The following is a 25,957-nucleotide window of genomic DNA, read 5'->3' on the forward strand; positions in this document are numbered from 1 at the left end:
GGGAAGGAACTGCAGAGCAAAACACCTGCTGACGGAAGCTGAGATCAGAGAGGAAAGTCAGAATAGCAAATATTACAGGATATAGCCTGCTTGAATTTCTAAGCCTTGAAATTTCTACTTTAAGACTGGTGTCTTTTAGAGACTTGGATTGAAGGGAAGTACCTATAGCTAAGGATACAGAAAGAGGGACTCTGCCTGCTTGACCCAGCTTTTAGGGAGAAAACGGGATTTTAGAATTACTAAAACTATTAAGGAGGCAAAGTGTTGCCAAATATAATTTAGGATTGTATTTCCAGTTTTCCTGGCTCTATAGTCATACCGCTAATCCAAAAAATAGTCTAATTTTATATCTTGCTAAAGGCAAGCTTCATTTTGGATGGAAGGACAGGTGAAAACAATTTAGTCCTCTCTCCCTTGCAGGTTACAAATAATACAAATAAAACAAGATGCATAGGCACTGAAATAAACCTGACCCAAGATCCTCTGGTGGATCTAGGAGCTGGAGAGTGCTACCAGTAGATGGTGTCAATAATGGTCATTTTCAGTCATTTAAAATATTTCTATATAATCATAATGGTTCCACGCACCTGGGGGTAGGAATTTTCTCCTTTAGTGCTCTGTGGGCTTAAGACAGTGACATTTCTGTGGTGAAAACCAGTTCTGGCATTTCATTTATCTGATATTTATGTGGATACAAAATAAACCACTTCTGATGGCCTGCCATGAAAAAGAATCACAGGACTTTTTTTCTTTCTTCATAGAAGAAAGGCTAACGAAAATGTGTGGTTACCTTAAAGCCTCATTGAAGAGCTTCGGCACAGAAACAAACTGATAGCTTACACCACGAGTGCCAGCATGGATCTGGGGGCTGTGTTGCCCAAGTGTCAAAGCTTCACTGTATTTGGTTCCGTGAAACACGTTTTCTCAGGTAGTCACTCATTACGATTCTTCTGCGCCTACATGAGCACATGAGAAATGGGTTTAGCCTCCTGCCCTCCCTGGCTCAGGACAGCTTGAGATGACGACCTACGCTTCGTGGCAGAGAGAGGAAGGACTGGAAGCTGGCTTTGCTGCAGCACAGAGCTATAGCCACAAGGAAGTACATGGTGTGCACTTTCTCAAAAGTGCATGTTTTGATCTGGAGAGAGACATTTTGACACAGCCTGCTTTCAAGAACATATTGCAAAGAGGTTTTTTTTTTATTTCAGTGCAGAATGATAAAAGACTTCAGCACATTGAATAGTGTCAGGAAATGAGCTTTTCAACCTCTAGTCAAGCTTCCCCCATCCCACTTTGGCCTACTCTGTTCAGAATAAATTATTTTGAAAACACACCAGGAGAGCAGAAAAATATAACAAATACTTTACAATACGTGTTGTCTTTTTCAGAATCATTATGCTGTACTGCTTCTTGTTTTCACTGTTAATTTTATATATTTTATTTCTTTGTGGTATGACTTAAATTAAATTGAAATACAATATTAGAATGAAAAAAACATATTAACTGTGGTGAGAGCATCCAAGTTTTCCTTATATTTTTATTCCTTCTCTGATCTACCTAAATATTTTCTCAATGCATTGAAAACGGTTCTTTCTCGGTCACTCACAATGAGGAGATCTTAATCTGACCTAATTACAGAATTTGGTATGTGCCAGCCAACATATATTATTAATACTTACTTATGTACTTTTCTATGTTTGTTGCTTGTTTTCCTTTCCTTAATGTTTTAAAGGTCTGTTCATTGTCTAGACCCAACAGCCAAGGATCTGAATTTCTGTCTTGCCTCTGACCTTTTACATGACCTTTTCAAGTTATTTGCCCAGTCAATTCTTTTTTTACAAGTCTTAAGGACTATAATAGCTACTTCCCATAGTGAGCTAACACTTACATTGCTTGTAAAGAGTATTCAGCTTCCATAGATAAAGGATGTCACATAAATACTATCATTGTCTTTGTAGAGTAGAACTAGGAGGGATTTTTTTCAAAAGACTTTGGAACTATCATGTATACAATAATATCCATAAAATAATGCTATAATGTTAAAAAGACAATTTAGCATTTACATCTGTAGAGTTTTTGTCTATATTGTGTTATTCTTCCTTGTCTTTGTTTATTTTCATAAGTTTTCATCTCCTGAAGCTGCATAGCTTACTTCCCCTGAAACGCCTGTTGGAAGAAAGACTTATGACATCAGCAAATCTGATGGAGTCCTTTTAAAATTACATATTATGGTGAGAATCTTGGATATATAAATCAGGTTTGATTTCAACAAGCTTATAATAGTTGTTCCTACTGGTTCATTACATTTTAATTTATGAAATTTCTTTTCTTTCTTAGACACATCCATGTCTCTACCTACGTACAAGAGACTTCCCAGAGACCATGAGTTAGACATAATGTTTTCTCCCATTCTTCCTAATGATAAGGACCTGCAGGAAGATATCATTTAGGAATATTTATTTGTTTATTTTTATGGCTGTTGAGGGTTTGACTCCAGTGTATATTACACTTGCTTATTTACACTTATAGACTTTTTCTACAGCTCTAGTATGGATACTGATTCTCAGAATTGATCTCTTTTTCTTCTGAAATTTCCCATGTTACAGTGTTTTATTTTAAGCATGTCAGAAACAAGGGGCTACAGGCTGGTGCGAAATTTGTCTTATTCTCAGCATTATCTTTCATAGAAAACTGCATTGTAGAATGCCCTTCTAGTTTTGGATAGCGTGTTTACTGTCGGATTTGGAAGACGATTGACTGAGATTTATTCTTCATAGTATGAGTATTCAATTTTCATAAATTTAATTAAGTTTAAGTGATTTCTTTAGTTAGCTATATCCCTAATAGCTTAGGCACAAGTAGAATTATAGTTATTACAGGAAAGTGTATTTGAATAAACCAAATGAGTTATAAATTCACTAACTTCATTAAATAATCAAAGCACTCACAAAATCAAGTTTTACAAGTTAGAGAAAAGAGAAATAGTGGAAATGATGCAATATCATTTTTGGGAACAGGTCTGAAAAGTCATCTCACTAATTTGCACTACATGTATACAGTATACAGAATACATGATCCACATTAACCTCAAGGTACTGTAGCCTAGCGGTTACTCTTACTTCGTTAACACAGCGGAATTAAATCCTGTTTATTTAACCTTAATCTTAACATGTCCTTATTAGGAAGGACTCCTCCTCTTCATGCAATTTATGTATATCTTTTTATCTCCTATCTGAACTATAACTTCGTAACATCTTATCTATTAAAAAATACAAAGTTCCTTTTATCATCTCAAACTCTGGTTTGACTTACAGCCTTACATCCTACACCCTTTGCTTACTAGGATTTCTTATCCTATTTCTTAGTCAATAGTGGTAATTCACCTTTCTTTATTCCCAATAAAAGCTTGATTTTTGCTCTCCTGACTAAGCAATCATTTGTCACTGGCTTAATTTTCATCAAATCTTACAGAGAAAAGCAACCAAATGATTCCTTCACAAACAATTCTTTATCACTGAGTGCAATTTGTAGTGATAGACACCTGGTATATCAACCTGAGTGGCCATTAAGATAAAAAAACCAAAGGTCCCTGAAGAAAGAATGCTAACACTTTACCTTTCCATATGCCAATGTGTGTTCATCTCAAAATAAGTTTAAACACGTTTATTTTGTTTCACCATCCTTGTTATTGAATTGTAAGTGAAGACACTCATTTATATTTTCAAAGGGATTTATATCATTAGAGTCATTCATTTCATTTGGGAAGATGTTCTCATCTACTTTAAAAGTGACATTTGGGTGACATTTAAAGTTACTGAGTCAATATAACGGATTTTTTTTTCTTTCCCTCAGAATGGAATTTTGTAAAACACCTAGCTGGAACAAAATAAAAAAATGAAAGAAAGATAAAAATAGACTTTGTCCAGTTCATTTGCAAAAATCCTGCTATTTTTGCTATCAGAAAATTAAGTTTGTTCTGTTTTCATAAAAACTTTAGCTGATAAGACTTATGTCCAAATTCAACCCTGACACAACAGGGTATTATTGTCACATTAACACCAAGAAATTTAAACAACAACACTTCAAAGCACTTTTAATTTGATCTGCTTAGGTTACCTGACATAATACCCAACACACTTTTTAATGAGACTGAGATAGGAAATATTTGCTACCTGGTAGATAGGAGGCAAGCGGCACAAAACTTCCCCAGAGGCTATCCCAAGATGTCAGGTGTCAGCATTTATGATCCTAGCCAGCTGCCTTCTGCATGCTCAAGCCCATACTTCCAAAAGCTCCATCCTTCTGCTTAACATTGGAAGCACTTAAGTGTTCACTTCCAATACAGTGGGTAGGAAAGGATGTTACCACTTTTGCAGCTTGGTTTTCCTGCATTTAACTGGATGCTGCTTTTGATATGTCTTCAGATGCTACTTTCAGTTATTTTAGATTTTAATGTACATTTAAATTTAGGATATTTCTGAAGTTTATTATCTTAATAAATGAGTTGCAATATCTATAGGTGGGTCGCCAAGCATGATAATCTCTCTTGCTGTTGGATTCCCATTAGAAAATAGATATGTATGTAAAATAATTTGTGTTATAAATACCACCAGTGAGATTATGGCATAGATGAGAGGGAGGCAGAACTCAGCATGTATACCATCTACTATGAATTCTCTGAGATTATTAAAAACAGAAGCAATTACTTAAGTACCCTCAGAGTTAGTATCAAGCCACTTACCTTCCTCTCAGTCACGACCATTTGAATATCCACAACAACCATCTCCGTTCCCTACCATCTCTAGTTCATATACAGTTCTTCCTACTTGTTTGAAGTAAAAAAGCAGTCGATGTATGGCAGTAATTATAATCTAAAAAGTGAGCCTGATGAAAAGTAAGAGAGTTAAATGAAAGACCACAGGGAAAACTGAGGTTTGAAACTAATGTGGTTACCAGAACCTTGTTATTGGCCACAGTAATTGTCTATATGTCAACTCAAAGCAAGACTTTAATTTTCCAACAAATTACCTGTACCCACTCCGTTATATATAAATATACACATACATTTAACATATACATATTTCTCTAGAGTAAGACACACTGGTTTATTTAAACAGGAAAGAAACTGAAAAGTCCACAGGGTAACAAGATTATTAAATATATATTTTTTTCTTTTAAAAACTTTATTTAAATTTTGTACAATTTGACATTTGTAAAAGGCAGAAAAGTGAAAAAAAAAATCTATTTACAATTCCACTACATTTTCCATCTGCAAACTAGCAATTAAGGACAAAAAGCTGCGGGCAGGACTGAATGATTTATTTATTGACAGGCAATGTACTTGTGAAGAGGCATTTCAAGAACACAAAAATATTTTCAGAAACTATGATCTCCTCCTTTTTCTTTTTTCTTCCCCCAGAGGTGGATGAAAATGAGTGACAGAGAATGAGAAAAAGGTGGCAGGCCTAGATAGGCTGGCAGTGCAGCTGAAATCTTTGTCAAACTCTGGCGTAAGTGGGAAAGACAAGAACAAGATGAGAACCAAATCTGACTCTAACTCCAGAGACAAAGCAGCAGCCTTGTTGGATAATTAATATTTCAAACCTATTCAAAACAGTAATATATTTTGCCCCTGACTGAAGATCATCATTAGAAGAAGATGCCAGATTGTACACTAAACAAAAATAGGTTTTAATGCCATTACTCTCCCATAAATAGTGGACAATGGAAATTTAGGAATTATTTGAGATTCAGGAATGCTTACAGTTTTCTCCAGGTGTAACCTCATGGGCATGTCTAAGTCCATAGCAGAGCTAGCATCTTTCCATATAACTGATTTCTGAAGGACAATAAGCCTCTGTAGAGAAGATCAAGTTATAATCTAAATTAAATTAATTCATTTTGCCTGAGTTTTCCATAAAGAAATTGCAATAGAGAAAAGAAGACTGGCTTGTAGTGTTGAGTAATGAGAAATTAGTGTACTTCCATGTGAGATACAAGCAGAACAGAGGTGTAGAAATTAAGTTAACTAAATAACCTTTACCTCAAAGTATTAGTCAAAAAAATTTTATAGCATCTATCCAACAGGGCATGGGACTATGTGACCACAATTACCTGAAGGTGACCTTAAAACCCTGCTTATAGTTAGTGATGTAGAAAGACTCCTAATCTCAAATCTGAACCCCTTATTTCTGCAAAGCCTGTTATTTACAGTCCTCCCATTGTTATACATAAATAGCTGCCCTCTGTTTTCTTGATAACAACCTTCTGAATATTAAAAAAATCTTCTGTTCCCTTTCCTGGACTAACCAAGTCTTGTGACTTTTCTTCTTAGGTCCCATATTTTAAAACTCATATATTTGATTTTATCTACAAATATCTCCTCTAGGCAGATTATGGCATTTACCACCATGATGTCTAGTGGGCAATTAGTGACAATGAGAAACATGAAAGAACTGAGGACGGGGGAAACTCTAAGCCTAGGAAGTGGTAATTAAAGGGCTGGGGGGAAGCCCCTGGACTTTGTCCCAGAAGCAAAAAGTTGTCTTTAAACCTGTCAACAAAGACACAGGCAGGTCACAACTCTGGAGCATCTTGATAAATGACAGCAAAAAACACCAGACTGAGGCTACTACTTATAGGGATAGTTTAGCCTAGAAAAAGGAATATTAGGCATAATCAACACTCTGGACTGCAATCTGGTATTGGAAGAGTTGCTTGATTTTGGCAGTTAGAAGGAAAAATGATGCCAAATGCAACAATACAAAGTATAAAGTCATGGCTATAAGGACTAATAGCATTTTAAGTTCTGGTCTTGCTTGCCAGAGTTAGAGAAGGAGAAAGATGTGAATGACTTGAACAGCCACGAAAAAGAAATGTGATCCTGGGGTGTCTGCCTGCAATATGTTTAGGAGCAACTGGGAAACATTAATGTCATTGTGCAAAGACATTATAACTCTTAGGTTATGCACCTGCTTGGGTTTACCACACCAGCACAGTCCCTGCGGGCAGTCAGTTGCCTCAGGTATATCAGCCAGGTACAGACCTAATCGTTCTTCAGTATGGTTTAGTTACCCCATATGTCTTATGCACCAATGTTAAACATTCTTCTTACTTCCTTAGCACATTCCCCTTTTCAAATCCTGTTTTTTTTCACTCTTGAGACTTCCACGCAGATATTTTAATTAATTTCTCCAACCATCAGAAGGACTCTCCTCCCTGACAGCAAGGGACCAGTCAGATATGAACAGCTACATAAGTCTGCGGTAAATATTGTCTTCAGTATATAGGAGAATATCCTGTGACTGAAAGTGTTGGGAAAGTATGCTCAGGTACAGGATTGTCTTCTTGCCCTGTCTCTACAGAACAGCTAAACTGTAGCCTGTCTTTATCACTTAGGAGATCTATAGGAGTTAGTCGGGAAGCAGATTCTAATATGGCCATTAACCTCCTGATTATCAAGGTAGATAGCATCCTTTTTTTCCTTGGTTACTTGATTTGAAATCATAGAAAAAGTGTTAGATGGCTGATCTGCAGATTTAGTCTTTTTACATAAAATGTAGAGTGGCTTTATGCAGTAATGATAAGGTAATTAAAAAATATGGAAATAACTTTATTACAAACTCAGTTTCTCTGAGTGAGATGCAACAACTAGATGTATTTGGGCCCTCCAGGGTAAACATTCTGCAAAAATAATTGCTCTCTTTCATCTGCAGCTAAAACTGAGACAAGCAGTAATGTCCATAGTAATTATCAGTGGGTTAGTCATCCGCAAACACCTCTGGCAATCAGAGCTGAAGTTCCTAAGAAACAGTTTGAATCTCCCTTGGCTCCTTCCTTCTAGCTGGCGAAGCAGCTGCTCCAATTGCTCAGACATCTCCGGAGATCCACTGGTAAGTGAATAGGAGCTGCCGTATCTTCCAATATTAGAAAGACAGTGGGGACAACTTGATCTTCCCCAAGGACGAACCTGGCAGATATGTTTATTCACTCCCAGTCACTACGTGGGAGCAATTCAGCACAGAGTCCCCTCCTGCCTCTCCCTGGAAACCCAGGGCCCTTCCCAGTCGTGCCCCTGCCTGCCTTCCAGAAGACACATGACTTGACCTGTGCTGAGCTTAGTTTGAGTTCATTGACCCTTTAAACAAAGTACAAAGTGACCCCTTAAACAAAGTTCAGGCTCTATTGTGTATTCTTGTCTAAAGTTAAAAGTGATTCTTCATGACAGATTAATAAAACATTTATACTAAGTTGATTACACTCATCTCAGTGCCAAACCCCTACCTCATAAAGCAGCCAAGATTATTCACATATAAAGTGCATTCCAGCTTCAGCTGCAGAACGCCAGAAGGCTTGGTATACAAAACAAAGGACGAGAAGACTCATAAATTGCAGGAAACTAAACCTCTGGGAAATCACTACTATTTAAACTATGTGTCTTTTTTTTTTCTTCTTGTAGCCATGATAAATTCTATATACAAAAGAAACCTATTTAAATATTTGAACTGATGTGGATTGTTAATTTATTACCATGACAATGATTAAAGCTTAAACAGCTGACAGAACTGACCAAATCTTTACTGACGGATTTTATGGTAGAATCAAAACTTTAAATGGGGACTGATTGTTTGAAAACACTTAATGGAAACGAATAAAAACTTTTTATTTTTAATTTTCTTGTTTTACATGCTCACATAAATATTTCACATTTACATAAGAAGTGCCAGACTCTGAAAGATCCATACAAAGCTTTTTCAGAAAAGCTATTCCACAGGAAATGTTGGCTCCTCGCTCTGTTTTGAAATGCATCACAGAATAAAACTTTCACAAGCTCTTCAGCTACCACTAATTCTAGCTGCAAGGAACAACAATCACAGTGCTTTTTAAACTACTGGTTAACTGTAGTTTGAACTAACTGTTCATTTATGGAAATGATTGTTTGAAATATTCAATAAATGCTTCTTACACTATTACATGTAGAGTAGACCTGTGTATCTGTATGAAACGTCTACATTCAGCTAAAGCATGTTGTTGAGGATGGCAGCACTGGTCACTTGGGACAGGACTACCTTCAGGAAAATGAGTTATATTGGCTGGAAAGCTTGACACTGACACATCCTAAGGCTGCTTCAGAGCCGACTTGAGTAGCAAGCCAGCTAAGTCCTCTGTTAGACTTGAACACCTGAGTCCACTCTTAGAAGGGCTATGTTTTTAAATCTATGGGACATAACTGGAATATTGGTTTCTGAATCTAAAATTACAAATCTCCAGTACCTACTTGCCATATATCCAGCACTAGAGGTTAGTAAGTTCAGCCTAAGTCCCTGGATCTGGCTGCAAGCATCCACATTTTACAGTGAAACACTGGAATGACAGGAGCAAGTAACAGCCCTTCCCTGGGGACCTGCATCTCATCTTAACTTGCCCACTGTGCCCCTAGCCTAGCTATTGCTACTTGTTGTAAGACTGAAAAGAACATATCTCTGAAACTGGAATCATCAGTGCTCTTTTGAAGACAGATGATTTCACCAAAAAATTTGCCAACTTCTTTCATGTATAGTTTTGAAAATATATTTGCTCATCTAGGGGCAGAGATAGTAGCCTTCACTTTGGACGGTAAATTATTTTCTTCTATGGTGTTCAAAACAAGATATGTGGTCTGAGTCTCATGATAAAGCACAGCCCAGCAAAAAAACACTTAAAGAAAAAGTTTTAAAATTCCCACAAGCCAAAAAAAAAAGCCTCACCCACAAACTGTTTTCTTCATGAGATGAATACATCAAAAGAAAGACCTTAGCTTTGTGCTCTGCTGCAAGGTAGAGATATCGCATCTTTGTCAGCATTGTGCAGTGTGCTTAGAGAAAACTGGGTGCTGGCGTGGGCTCCTGAGCGGAGGCGTGATCAGCGCGCGCGGATGCCAGCAGTGTGTGCCCACCGCAGCACCCCCAGACCTCCCGGGCGCCTGTGGGCTCTGAGCCACCCTGGCCTGCCCTGACAAGGCACAAATGTAACACCTCCGCGCTGCCACCCTGCTGCCACCCCTGTAAACTTCTCACACAAGAGCAGAACTGTGCCTAGAGCAAGCAATATGCCTGGTCTTTTCCGATTTTGCGCGTTGCTTAAAACGTCCTTTTTTTTCATTTCCTGTCAGAGCAATTGTCTAAGTCTTCTTCCCATTTCTCTTCCGTTAAGGTACCAGCGGAAGTATGGAAAAGCAATTTTTCTTTTGGGAAACTAATTTTTGACTGTTCATGAAAAAAAATTGCATGCTAAAGCTGTGTTGAGTAAAGTAGGGCAATCAGCTTCTTCCTTGCTCGTAAAGGGAGTTTAGTCTCCAAGCAGAGAAGGAATATGAAACTTGTAGCACTGCTCTAGTGACAGAGCCAGACTGCAGTACAGGATATCTGCATTTAATTCTGGGTTGTACTACCAACTTCCTCTGTGAACCTAGACAAATCATTTCCCCTTTCTCCCTTTTTTCCTTAACTATAATACCAAGTTACTTCAGGTTAATTATACTGCCAAGTTACTCCAGTTTATCCTTGATGTTACCTAGTCAGCTTGCCATGAATTAGAGGCATAATTTATCACTTACTATGTACCTGCTTTGCCTCTGTTCAGCAGTGGGACCCAGCAATAATCATTATCTATTAGTTTCTTGAGATACTCATTTAGAGTCCATTTCTGGAAAAAGTTTCAAAAGGCATCCCTAATGATGGCACAAACAGCTCTTACATTTCCAAGAATACAAAAACCTTCATCTGAGACAATAAACCTGGACCTTAATCTAAGTTTAATTACATTACCTACCAAAACTTCATCCAGTTTGTTTTGATACATTTTTTTCACTGCATACAGAGAGTTTTGTCAACTCTCCAGCCTGGCATTAAGCAGCTGTGAATAAGCATTAAAATAATCTCAGAAGGTTCTTTTATGAGTAAACATATGTATTTCACATCTACAGGAAAAGTGGATTGTGTCTCAATATTGACAGAATAAGCTCACTCATCCTTCTTTTTAAAGATAATGAATATCAAAACAATGCAGAATTTTTTTATTATTAATTCCAGGTATTTTTAAAAAGGACAGAAATTCTTGTGCAATTTTAAGTGAAACACTGATCTGAAGGTAGCTACTAGCTCAGGTCATGGCGTTAAACAGCTGAGACAAATTTTGAGTAATAACCCCAAAGTTATCTTACACAAGAAAAAAAAAAAAGGGTGGTCTGTTTTCTTGGTTTTGGGTTTGTTTGTTTGTTTGTTTGGGTTTTTTTTTTAATTTCTTCTAATTCATCTGAGTAAAATGCACTTGATTTTCTTTTTTAAGGAATGAGATTTAGGTCACAGCAGAATGTTGCACAACCTTTATCCCATGTAGCTCACCTATGGTCTGTCTCTATAAACATTTTACAGCAAAACAGTGTAGTTAATGGATTTTCCATGCCTGTTAGCCGTGTTAATCAGAATTCTTAAATTCTTTCTTTGCCTCTCCTGAAAATCCTCCTCTCTCAGGAAAATAGTGCTCTTCCACACCATACAGCTCAAAATTAGAGTCTCCCATTACAATGCCAATGCTCTTTTTACAAGCAGCTATTAACACAATACAAATGCCTGAACATAAACGTGTGGATTCTCAAAGTTTCCTCCTGTCTTCTACAGTCAACAGATGCAGTCAAGAAATAGTATGAGTTTAGTAATTTCTTTTCTGTGCTCATGACATTTTCTTAAGATTCTGAAATTAGTATCACTAGTAAATACTCTTTATTAGCCTGTGAGCACTCACCACACCCTACTGTGTAAGAATAATTTGAATGCTCTATGCTTTTGGCTCGACTTGGTGCACGTGTATCTCTCAGATACCTGTGAAACATTGTTGTACACCCTGTGATAAATTACATAAACAGCAATCAGATCCCAGAGTCTTTGTTGGTTCAGATTCTAAGTAACTTTTTGCAATATGCTCAAGAATTCATATTTGGATCACAACTTAAAGAAACCTGAAATACATCAAGAATTATACCTAGTAAACTCTCATGATCTTCTGCTACTGCAAATGACAGCACAATATTATTAAAGTGCCTCTCTTTCAGAGTCTCTGTATTTTGACTGGGTTTATTAATATTATTCTTGTTTGTATTGCTGATTGCCATAGGAAAAATAATTTTGGATGCAATTTAATGTATTTTGAAATCTCAGCAAAAATAGTCCATTGATTTTCATTTGGTGGTGTCTTTCAGTGGAGCTCCATCTGTTTGTTATTGTATGAGAATATGGCGTTTGACTGACTCCTCTTTAGCTGCCAGGGAATGAAGAACAAAGAAGCTGCTGTAGCATTGTGTGCTGCCTCCCTAGTGCTGTCCTGTGAAATCAGCTATTTAAAAATCAATTGTTAGTTAAGGATTTTCTGCCTTTTAACTTTACTCTACCCAGCACTATCAAAATGCATTCTAGAAACCCTGAAGGGCTTGGAGCTGCATAATGTAGCAGATTTTTAACTTCCAATTGCTTTTTTTAGGTTCCCAGAGTGTCTTTCTTTTATTGCTGTGGAATAGTTACCTCCTCACAATGCAGATGCCTTTATAATACCTGAAATCAATACCTCAACAAGCAGATGGGAAGAGGGTAATTAGGTTTCATCGTTTAGTAGGTGAGGTAAGGCTAGTGCTTGGGGTATAGCACATATTGTATTTTCTGAGTTTAAAACAACATGGCATTTCAAACGCAGATGAATGCTAATCAAGCCCGTAGGCTCTAGAGAAGGGGCAAATCCTCACCAGCCTGCCATGACACTGATATTCTCATCTCTCCCAGTGTAACTGTGTTAGCACGATGAGGTTTCCATTGTCCATGTCAATGCAACAAACAGAAGATCCCTCTTTGCATCATGATGTTTCAAAGCTAGATTCGTCCCAGAAACAACCCTCCAACAGAAGCAAAGCAGGTGTTGCCTTACTTGAGATAAAGCTACATAACTGTAGGCAACAGCAAATAAAAAAACCAACAACAACAACAAGAAAAGAAAACAAAAAAACAGTCTTCCCCCTCTGGAAAGATTCTAAATGAGACTATAATCTAAACTGATTCTTTGAACTGGATACAATTTCTTAAAAATCACAGTAAAAGAAATATACATTCTTGTTCTCCAGTAACATATTTATTCTTCACTGCATTCTGCTCTACAACAAGACACATACCCACGGGCGATTTGAGATTCCACCACCACAACCATGAAACATGGCCCCAAAGATGCAGTTCACTCTCTGTCAAAACAGTCATCTGCCACACCTTACCCTTTACAAAACTTTGCCACTATCTGCTTTGACCAGGAGAAACACTTTTCCATAATCTCATGACCTTTGTACCAGGAAGCTGAATTTGCCATTGGTCAGCTTTTCTGTTTGTAAAACATATAAGCTTAATAATTTGCCTTATTTTTTCCACTAGGACAAAATTTATCTCATTCTCAGTCCGTGGTACTCTGGAAGCTGAATAAATACTTTATTACATTAATCTACAACATCCCTCTAAGATTTGTTTTATGAAGGATAGAAGCAAAGAAGCCTTTGTAGATTGGTGATGTCTGAGTTTGGTTACTCTAAAACTCTTAAGTAAAATAAATAAAACTAACTCCCTAGTTCTTGGCTTGGTAAATGACAATAAAGTGTTTGGGGTGTTTGTTGAGAAAGGCTACCTTTTTGTCTGGCTAGCTCCAAATGGAGGTAGAGGCCAGCACTGCCTGAATAAACACCCTGCATAAGAATCATGAAAAGAATTTGAAGCTCTGTCAGGGAAAGGGCACTTGACTAGGAAAATGTAGAGTTACAGAGCTACACTACTTTGCTGAGGAAAAGCAGATACAAAGGAGCTATTAGTGAACAAAAGTATGTCAAGGGTTAAAAAAGAGTAAAGGAATCTGCTGACTTGCCACTTGCCTCAATGGGTCAAGCACTATGCTCTGTGAAAACCCAAGTAGTGCAAGTAACTGTGTTTGCAGTATTAAACAACCCACGCTGAAGAACTGGGGAAAAGCATACCTGTATCACAGGTGCTTGAGAAACTAATGAGTTATGAAAGATCCCAGCTCTGTTTGGTGTCCTGGCTGCTTGTAAAATAAACTCTATCCTTGCCAGAACCAGGACATTATCCACCCCTTATTCTATACCATCTACGTCATGCCCAGATTATTTCACTGACACCATTCTCTTACTCCATGGGCCATCACTCTAAAGTGTCCATTGAGTTCATTTAGGCGATGGCTTTGGGTTCCATCTGCCATTACAGTGTCTCAGAGCAGGAACAATGGTGCGTGCTGCTGGATTGTTGCACGCTGCATCCGGAGTATTTTTCATGGCTAGTGTATCTGGTATGGTCCATGCTCGCAGTCTGGACGTCAAAGATGTGATTTTCGATGAAGTTCCTGGGCACCAGTTGAAGTCAGTTCCAAAGTCCATCCTTCATTAGTTTTGGGTGATTCTTATGGTCATACCATTGATACAGTATATAGCTATTAACATCACACAATTTAATTTATTGGCTATTTTCACCCAAAAAGCAGATCCCCTTGGGGTACACACTGGACTTCCCCATCCTTTCTCATCACCCACCAAGTGCACCCTGGTCCCTGAGCAAAAGCAATCCTGCAGATGGGCTTGCCTTTGCCTAAAGCAGGGATAACCCAAACTGTTTTACCCAACATATTCTTCATGAGCACTACAGGAACTTTATCTCCTTCTACTGGGCGTGGAAATTTCATCGAAAATCACATCTTTGACGTCCTGACTGCGAGCATGGACCATACCAGATACACCAGCCGTGAAAAATACCCCAGATGCAGCATGCAACAATCCAGCAGCACGCACCATTGCAAGTAACTGTGTTTGCAATATTAAACAACCCACGCTGAAGAACTGGGAAAAAGCATACCTGTATCACAGGTGCTTGAGAAACTAATGAGCTATGAAAGATCCCAGCTCTGTTTGAGATGCATTGTGCTAAGCTTTGTGCCTGTCAGCCACATAAGCGTAACAAGTGTAAGCTGAAACATGTTTTGGAGGACTGTATTAAAAATCAAGAAAGACAAAGGGAACCACAAGGCATTAATGAACTCTCTACCATTGCCTAGCATTGGTGTAAATGCTTCCTTACCAAATTCTGTTATTTATCTTACCTAGCTAGGTAATTTAAAGTTTATAATAATTTTGTTTTCTACAATCCAAAGCATGTAAACAGCCTGTGTACAAGAGTTCTTAGATTAAACCTGTTAAACTGTAATAAATGGCATGTCACTGTATATGGCAGAATTATCCATTTATTTGTAGACATAGCGGAACAATTATTGTTAAATGTTTTGCAGCATTATACCATAAAACACAAGGATGGAGGCTAGGGAAGACAGCAGTCTACTCATCTACATTGCAAGTCTCTCAGATTTACGCAGGTGTAAATGAAAGAAGAATTGGTGCTTGGTGTCTTGGGCTCAAGGGTAGGATTTAAAGTGGTGTCATGTGCTAAGTGCAACTACCTAAAGGCACTCATTTCTATACATTCAGTAATTTGAGCAGCGGTTCAAGGGACTAGGAAAGCCTGTGTCTTTCACATACGTCTTTCACCCAGCTGTCACAGCTGTCTCTCTGCTGAAAGGCACACTTGGAGCTCTCTTGCATTTCTCACTCATATTACTAAAGCAAAAATTCTACACTAAATGGACTTTTTCTTTGTAACAGGGTCCAGATCACTGTCCTAGTCAATCATGTTTCAAAGATGTACCTTCCAGATCTTCTCCATCCAGTGCCTGCAGCACTTGTATGTAACTTACTGTCGTAAGAAAAAGGACTCTCTTCTTTTGATAAGCCATCTTTAGGTACTTTAGCTAAACTGATGTGTACTGACTAGATTATTGCTCAGTAACTTTCTGTGTGTCTTAATTTAGTATCATCAAGCTTAAAATCTCTTTCTGAATATTACCATGCCTACTGGTGAAACAGAAAATGGAAAAAAATAGTGATTCTGGGACAACTAACTCTGACAGCTTAATGATCGGAATGAGTGACCAGGGAACACATCTCCTTGTCCCCCTGTTCTCAGTCAGTCCCAAAAAAACCATAATACATTGCAGTCACAGATTTCTTTGTTAATTATTTTAATATTTCTGAACCAGAATTTTCAACAAACTATGAAGGAAAAAAGATTCTAAGGGGAGTTACAATTAATGGGTTGAAACTCAATGCTTTTATAGTTCTTGTGCGAAAGACTTGAGTCCCTCATTGAAAGACTTTTCCCTCTTTGCATGTATGTGTGTGCCTGTCCACAAGTGTACACCTCACTTTGGGCTTTAGCAGCCTTTGCCATTGTTTTGAAGAAGTGGTTTTGCTGTTCTTCCAAAAATTGATTCGTAATCTCTCCTGTGACTTTATCACAGTGTACAGTCCTCACTTAATTGCTTACAAGACGTAAATTTCTCACAAATGGTCCTTCCCAATAAGTAGAATAAACCTTCTCTTGCTCAAGCAATTAACCAAACTATAATTATCTCAGCATTTCTTCCCCCACTATTTGAAATTCTGAAATTATTTTCAGCCAGCAACTCCTGCTTCGTAAATTAAAACCGTTAAGTATTGCTTATTGTGTTACATTTTTTGACAAGAGCATTATATATATTTTTATAGTCACTTTAAGTGAATGAATTCATGAAATAATTGTCAGTTAAAATACTAGAATCTAAATGTTATGAATACATAAACACACACAAACACACATATGCTTCAAAATGAAAGAGAACATTGTACTGTGAAAATGATCCATTCCAGTGTTCAGTTTGGACACCTTATATTTAATGTGGAGAACAGGAAAGCACTCTCTTAAAAATACACACTATATTACTCTGCTGCTTTTAAAAAAGTGATTCTGCAAGAAACACATGGGACAATACCATAGTTTCAGCTCTACTACCTTAAATTATTCTAGTGTTATCAATGCCCACATTTTTAAAGCTAAGTTAAAGAAAGAACGTGTCCTGCCAGCTATTTCTATTTTTTTTTCTATAAAATGACTTTTCAGCTAGAGATTTTTAGTATGTTCTTTTCATGCCTCAATTGAATAAACGTTAATTGTTTGCTGAAATAGACAAATGTCTTTTTCTTCTGCTGCTGGGACAGATGCAATTCAGCGTGCTTACTGCTTTGTCTTGAATTTACTATTTTGCAGCAAACCGTTGCCATTACATGGCAGAGTTTGTTAACTGTGGATGTTATAAAATGGAAAACTTTGATACATTTTGAAGATTGTACTCACGTTTTGTTTTCATCACTCTTAATTTCATATGAACTGATTTTTGCACATAAGTATTATTTGACAAATCTTAAATAAATTGCATTACATGGTCTATGCACTCTCCTGAACAAAGGAATTTAACAAAAACTGAAACATTAGCATTTTGCTTGAAAACACAACTCAAGTTTGGTAAAGAGAGATGTACGTACCTTATCAGACATCAGTTTACAACATGCAGAAATACAGTATAATTGAAATTCCCCTTCAAGCGAAGTGACTAGAAGTAACTCGTAGCAATCGGATTCCCAATATCATCTTCCGACATGAAATTAAGCGCTTCAGAATAGCAGCTTCAGCCAGGAGAGAAATGTGAATAGCGGGTATTTACTTTGCAGTGTCTCTTTCCTATGTGAAAGTTACAGCCTAAATAAAGAGATAGATGCTGGGAGAATGGATTTTTTTGTCACCTCTACTTAAACAACACTAAGACAGAGTAAATGTCTGGGTCATATTGTACCAGAAGTCTGCCGAAAACCTGAAGTGGAAAGCAGAGCTCCTGAGCCCTGCTCTGGTTCCACCAGCATTACCGAACAGTGAGAAGCATTTCAGAAGTGCCGCATAGAAAGCTGTGTCGTGGAGCCATTTTGTCATCAAGAGTATTCCTGAGCATTTTGGATTTGTGTCAGTTGTTGGAGTTTGACTTTTCTTAACATGTTTATTTCATAAAAACTTGCTTCATATTCCTGAATCGCCTGAGCTGGGAGCCTTTTTCTGTAGTACCGAGGAGCATGTACAGTTTCATTAACAATAGCTTTATTTCTCCTTAACTTCTGCTTTCCCCAGACATTCCCCTGGTAATGGTTTTGTGGTGTTTTAATACCTTCTAATTGTTCTCTTTGTAAATCCATCAGCTGGTCGTTCTGTGTTCTTGAATTTCTTCCCAAAGTACCTTTTTGGCAGCTGGCTACGCTCACAGCTTCAGGCACTCGCTGTCGCAGTTCTCTTTTGTCAAGTCTGTTCAGTTCAGTTTGTTTATTCGCTTCACTTTACCTTTGCTTTTCCTTAGATACCAGTTAGGGTCATGCTCCATCCTTCTATAAACTAAATATTTTTACTTTCTTCACAAACCTGACAGAGCATCAACTCGTCTTCCTGTTCATCTGGAGTGCGACATTCAGTTCCCTCTTTTTCCTAACAGTCCTTCGGTTCTGCTCCTCCTGCTATGGCTGTGCATGTCCTTTCCTACAGCAGTTGTTTAATCTCCATTTAAATGCTATCATCTGGAGTAGAAATTGTACTGGATGGAATGTTTTTCAGCTAAATATTGACTTTTCTTTTCAAATGTTAAGACAAATAATTCCTGACTTTCACCAATTTGTTGGGAACCAGATCCTGCTGCCCAAGAAGCAGCTTGCAGTGCTGCTCTGGGTGCCTCAAGATTTTGTATTGTAGATGGGCATGTTATTTACTTGTTCTTGAGTTTCATCAGAAAAATACCAGTTGAGAGTTTGTATTTGGTTCAGCTAAACATCATTGAAACGTGGGCAGCAGTCTGATGAAAATACCTGGTTTCCTGGTAGGAACATGCTGGATACCATGGGACTTTTATGGTTGCAGCTGTCCTGCATTTCTTTCCCATGTCAAGTGTTGCTATGGCTTTCAGGCATGAAAACTGGCTAGGTCTCCACAGTGATACTTCCTTTATGTTTTGTGTCTTCACATAAAATCTGTTTGCTGGAGTATTTTCAACTTAATACACAAGTATATTGTGAAGTATTAACACTCTCTGCTGATCAGAAATTCCAGGCTTTAGACAGCTCTAGTTCAGGTCTTCTATAACTGATACATTTATGGCTTATCCGTGCAAAAGTGACTGTGTTTTGATGATGAAAGCTTCTCCAAATGATAACCAGTATGGAAAAATTTGCTTTCTGATTTCCTCGTTCGGATCACCAAATCTGAATGTGGAGGCAAACTGGAGTAATCTGGCAGAAAAATGGGAAAGTGTGCACACTGCCTCAGGTCAACTTGCTGAAAGACAATTTTTTTTCTACATGTCAGTCTTTGGGTAGAATTGTATAGGCAAGAAGTGAAAGCAGAATTTTACCTTTTTAATCTACACTCTTTGTATCACTGAGCACTGAACCACAGATGTTGCCTGCTCCACCATGTACTGGTTTATAGTACATGGGATGTGCAACCTCAGATGCAGACAGCACATTTCTAACTCTTCTTGTCCACTGCTGCCGTGGCTGAACATGATCCTCAGCCTCCTCGGAGGAAATGCCTGGAGCTACATTCTGACCAAAGCCTTAGCCCCACCACTGCCTTTTTTTTAATCTGTTTTCAACCAAAAACACCCTTTGCAAAATAACCCATCCACTCCTTACTTGACCTACTGATAAGGAAATGGGGGTTACCTCTAACATGTCTCCAGCAGACTAGCCATGCAGATGCAGTGTGTTTACTACAGTGCAATTTAGGCAACCGTATGGCCGTAGCTGGGAGATGTGAGAACCAGCACAGGTAGAGCTGCGTCACAGGTGGAGCATAGTGCTGTCCTTCTGTGCTCCCTCCAGAGTCAGTTTACAGCTGTGCGCGGAGTGCACGGGCATACGCTCTCCAGGATCCGTGTACAACTGGGACAGAGATCGGTGCTCCCAAAAGGCCACGAGTCTCCTCTCCCTTTTCCCAGGTGGGCTGAGTGTGCTCTTAGCTTGGACCGCCCAACATGTTCACAGAGCAAGGTCTGGGAGAGGGCCTGGCTTGGCTGTTGGAAATGGTTTTGTGTAAGTGCCTCTTCCCGGTCTTTTACAACTTCTGTAACATCTGTTACTGAGTACGGCTGGCAATGAGAAGCTGTATTAGATGAGTGATTACTCTGATCCAATGTGGCAAGGTTTATGTTCATGCTGCTGTTAAGCTTGTCGTATTCCAGCAAATGAGCGGTCATGTGCAGCATGATACATGCATATTATGCAATAATTTTACAGTGCTGAGCTGCTGCAGAGCTGACTAGATTTTCATGGAATGAAAGACAAAATGCAAATCACTTCCAGCAATCTGGCAAAGCTGTTTTTATAGAGAGAGAAGTGAAATTACCATTAATTCTCAAGTTCAAAAAAATGACACTGCACTGAGGCCCTCCACAGTAATAGGACACAGATTACCTTCCAGATAATCCCTAATTCCTTGCTGAATGCATCTGGCTCAACTCTGGTCTCAGGAACAATGTGTTAAAAATTTTGGATTCAAGGAAGTTATTTCAGATTTGCTCTCTGACAAAGGAGTTTTGACACAGAGCTCAGGAAAATTACCAGCTTGCAAATGCACATTTTCCAGTTGCAGGTGTGCCTGCTGAAGTTACAGTCCCCAACTGTTCTTCTCAACTCCCTGCTAGAGACATCCCTTCTCACCAACTCGCCACCTACATGGTGTTAAACTGAATGGTATTAATGTGCTCACAATAAATTTTTTGCACATCTAACTCTTCACTGCTTATCTGGATCATTTTGATGTATCTTAGGGTAGACCTAGCAGAGGGTCTGAGAGGAGGGCACCCACCAGTCCAGGAGGGGAAGGTAACTTCTTTAGCAAGGACAGGTATTACCAAGCTAGGACACAGGATTACAATTTTAGCATAGTTGCTTCTTTAAATGTTTATGATGATGATAGTTTGACTATGGCAGTTGACCTGCTGCCAACTTGCTCCACTGTCTAAAAAATAATGTTTGCCAGTTGCTGAATTGCAGCCACGCACCTGCCGGGAGAGTGTGGCACCTTCCTAACTGCACACAGCAGCACAGTGCAAGGGTTATGAAAAAATATACATAGTCCCTCATTTCTTCAAGTTGCACTGGAAATTTAATTACCCAAACAGAAATGGTAGTCAGGAAGTTAAATTAACCCTGGCTCAGATAACTGATACACTGTAAACAATTGAACTGAAAATCTATTTGTCAGAGTTTTATATAAAATTCTGGGTGGGTTTCACACAAACCAGTATCATATAGGGAGGCTGAATGAAAGGAGCAAAACTTTGAGATAAAATCAATACTAATATCTACTCCAAGACATCAACTTTTTTTTTAACCTCACTGTGGAACTTTTCAAAGGGTGCCTTTGCTGCCTCAGGTCACTGAAACAGAACATTTGGTGGAGAAAAGCAGCACCCATGCTAGTTTTTTACAGTGGAGGGTTTGCACAGCATTTATATTGCACAGAATATATATATATATTATATATATATAGCACAGCAATGAACACAACCTCGTAAGCTTAGAGTCCCTTTAGAGACAGCCAATTTAATTCCAGTTGCTCACAGCAAGCTCAGAAACAGTAGGTCTCTCATTCCTTCAGATCTTCTCTTGCTTTCTTAACTTTACAGCCTCCTAGTAACATTTTCAAAAGCACATTATGTCTCTGGCTATTGCGTTTGACAGCTGTCAAAAAATTTAACAAAATGTCTACTTCAGGTCTTGCTTACTGTGCAGGCAGAGTTGCACAGATCTCAGCAAGCAAACAGTGCTGGGTGCTACGCAGCTTCCCGGGTCAGTCCCTCAGCATTTGATCCATCCTGTGTTGCTGAGGCTCTTTTACTAGGGTAATGAGCTAGAAAGTTGAAACTTGTATATGTCAGAATAAATTGCAGTTATTTGGCTGTTTTGAGTCTAGACTGATTGGCAGGCTTCAGTTTTGAAGGTGATGTGGGCTTGGAGATCCTCTAGAACAAATTTTTCTCCTGCATCTCAGTATAACTTGCTTTTCTGCTTAGGGTTCCAGTGCCTGTATTTGTGTAATTTTGTAAAATATAATTGTGTGAAATTCTCACTCTTTGGTTATCTACTCTACCAAAAAAAAAGGCTATACACCACATGAATCTGAAGAAAGCTAGAAAAGATAATCCCTAAAAACTCATATCCTGGAAACTAAGCATTTTCCCCTGATGTACGTGACATTACCTGAGGAAACACAGACACACATATCTCTGGATTCTCGTTCCTATTGCCATTCTCAAGAATCCTTTTTTGCAATTAGTGAAAAAATATTATGCTTTAAAGATGAAAGAATATCAAACTTGTAACTTTCTAAATCCCATGATCTGGCACACAAATCTGGTCACACAACCAGAATTTTTAGAGCAGCCCTTCTCTTCATATTACCATTGCCCAGGAAATATGTATGGTTTACAGGTGGCACTGTTGTTATCCTGTAGCCAGTGTTGGTGTTATGGAGCAGTTGCACTCTGTGAGTCTGAGTGCAAAAAATCACAGACAGGGAGTGTTTCTGAAATCTTGGTGTCCCACGTGGATGAGAGGGATATATGCATTGCTGCTAACAGCGCACCTTGTATCTAGAGAGTATTCAAGGAGAAATATACAGGCAGGAAAAGGGAGACTGAGAATTACATAGTGTCAAATGAGGAAGTGGGATTGTTTTTTCTGGGTTTGGTTGGTTGGTTGGGTTTAATCCTCTCCCCCTTTGTGCCACATTCTTGCAGACACTGTGTGCTGGTTTTCCTTTTGGGGGGGGGGGGGGGGGGGGGAGGAGAAAAAAAAAAAGTAACTTGCTTCTTTGTAAAGGAGCAAACAGTGATGCAAATCAAAGAGAGAAAACTCATTTACCATAATCACTCTCATCTCTGAGTATTATGATCTTGCATTGCCCAAGCAATATGCCTCGTTACATATTTGCAACCCAGCTATGTACATGCAAACTGAATGTACATCTGAGGTGCATCATCTACTGCCACAAAACAGCTGCGTGTTAGTCCAATTCCAACTGCAGCACTGGAAGGCAAAAAACTAGAGTAAAAACAAAACGATAAATCAGAATAAGAGTGGAAGAGAATTAGGGCAAGAGAAAGAAAAAAAAAAAAGAAATCATCCTGTGCTCAGTTCCTGTGGAGAAAAACAATCTCCTCAATCAGAATGTAAACTCTTTGCAGCAGTGCTATGCTTGTGTATCAAGTCACTGAACATGACCCATTCATAAGACAGTAATAATATTAAGTCCTTGATATAGCAGTGAATTTGCAGTGTCAGCAGCACAGAGTTTAGCTTCTGGAGAATCATAGAATGGTAACAACCAGAAACACACAGCTTCCATATCCCTATAGTAGTTCCTTGTCCATATCTTGTTTAAAAAAAAAAAAAAAAAAGTAACAATTAAAATGTAGAGGTATCTTCCTGAGATAAATAGGGCTAAGAATACAGACTAAGTTTCGGCTAACTCACATATGCAAAAACTGCCTGGATTCTGTGCCCAAAATAGAAGTTGGACCTGCCCTGCGAGAGAGGGCTCTCGGGAAAGCTGCTTCTCCTGCTTCTCCCTACAGCCACATAGCAACCAGACGTGGTCATGGCAGTGGGTGAAAAATTTCACAGGATGGCTGAGGTGGGAAGGCAGACCGTCTAGTCCAACTCCCCTGCTCAAGGCTGCTAAAGCAGGGCACCCAGAAGCATATCCAGCTGGATTTTGAACAATTCCAACAGTTTTGAATCTCCCTGTTGATACACATCTCTGCTGAAGAAGTTTCCTCTGAGTCTGCAAACTGAGTAAACCTCTGACAGAAATTCAGATGTTCAAATCTTTGGTTTTTTTAGTCCCTACATGACTGCCAGCTTAAAATTTGTATGAATATCTTTACCCTAAGGCTCAAATAAACTGCCATAAAATTAATTATAAGAGTAGTTATTTTTTAATATATCTAACATTTTTCACAATATCAATTCTAGTTCTGATCTCAGTTGCTTAGATAAAACAACATCCTGTGAGATAAACTTTGGTTTTTAACAAATGGCAGCTACTGTGAGTCTGTAATGATGAATATGACGGTAAGCTGGCGTTGTCTATATTTGTTTTGTGTGAGAAATGGTTTTCCATCTCCTTAAAACCAGTGGGAGTCTTCAGAGAGACATCCAGCAGTGGGCTCAGATCTGAGGCTTCAGAAAAGTGACATTTGATTAAGCTAGAAATGTCAGGCTATCAAAACTTGGAAGAAACTGCGTTAAGGAGGTGAGAGAGACTACCAGTACAGTTTCTGTATAAGGATGGCTATGCAGCTATAAACTTGGATTAAAATTCAGAATTCTGTATGTATTAGTTTTAGAGGTAATGGTGGAAAGTGTGGCATATGGTGGGGTGCAGGAACTGGTTAACGAAGATGTGACAGAATGCAAAGGTGAAGGTCTGTGCTTGGTTTTAAGAATATGCATGTTTAATAATTAGACTGACGTTATGGCACTATGAAACTGAAACTCTGAGGTACGTGTAAGAGGTAACATGTTGGAAATAGCTCTTATAGGCAGAGTGATGCAATGTGATATACCATATAAAAGCTGAGAGAGAGGGGATTTGTCTTTTTGTACTTGAAGTAATTACCTGATCGGTTCAACCTTGGCTATTTACAGTTCTCCTTTTTATAATATGACACATGTTGAAAAATGGTGCATAATACCCTACAAATGACAGAAAAAATAATGGGATAGGACAGTTTTTAGGATTGTTATAAAGGCTAAATAAAGACTTGCTTTAAACCATGAATTACACCCAGTGTCAAATTAAAGATATGCAGTTTTCCACACATAAAATGCATTTTAAAAATATATTTTTGAGCAGAGCAAATAGATAGCCACTGTCTTATGAGAGCTGGTTGTTGTTGTTGCTGGTTTCTTTAATTAACAACTAAACCAATCCGTGGTTCTGGTGCACATCTTGCTACTTAACAAAGATGGTAAGGAGACAGCAGCAAAGATTTGGTGTATTATTTTAATGCCTAACAATTTAAAGCAAGAACTGACAGCCACAGTAAAATTTCCGTCTGCAGTACTATCCATTTTGTGACCAGACAATAGGTGCTCAGCCCTTAAAACACTTGACTGAGACAAATGGCACCAGGAGCTGGCACTGAGGTCCTTACACGCTGCTGGGAAATCTTTTTTCTCTGTACTACAATGCATCACACTTAGACTCTTTATATTCTAGAGAGTAAATCAAACTGAATTAATATTAGCTAAGTACATGCCTTTAGTCTTGTGTCACTGCACATGTAAGATATTGGAAATAAAGAGCTTAATAAGGTAATTAATCAGAGTGAACTATAAGCCACTCATTCCCTATAAGAACAGGGAGGGAGAAAGGGGAGGGAAGTCAAATCCCTCAACAGCAGAGGAAAGGAGTAATGCAGGAAACCTACAGCACTGTCGTATCTGTGCCTTTGCTCTCAAGAATTGACTAGTCATGGCAAGAGTCTGCAATCCCTTGTCTCCAGTACAGTATGAAACACGAAGGACTTGGGGTCCTGGAAAGAAAGGAATGCTGAGGGTCAGCCAGGATACAGATTCTCAGTTCTGAAACCCCCAAGGGATCCCCAGACAATGGAACAGCCAGTCGTCGGTCTCCACCCGTAGTGTTGCTGGCTGGAAAGCAGGTCCCATGGGAGCTGTTGCACCTAGAGACACCCTTCATCAATGGACAAGTTATCTATCTGTTTTCCGTTTAGTAATTTTGTTGAATAAACTTTGTGATCTGTATTTAGGCTGGGCTTTAATACACTCTCCTAACTCGTATTCATCTTGTAACTTTATCTGACTTCTAGAAATATCACTTCTAGGAGAACATGATTTACAGAAGTCATTCTGTTTCTTCAGAGAACAGCAAACTCTTCCACTGGATAGAGAGACATGGGT

This window comes from Balearica regulorum, chromosome 3 (genome assembly GCF_011004875.1).
Source record: "Balearica regulorum gibbericeps isolate bBalReg1 chromosome 3, bBalReg1.pri, whole genome shotgun sequence".
NCBI classification, from domain to species: domain Eukaryota; kingdom Metazoa; phylum Chordata; class Aves; order Gruiformes; family Gruidae; genus Balearica; species Balearica regulorum.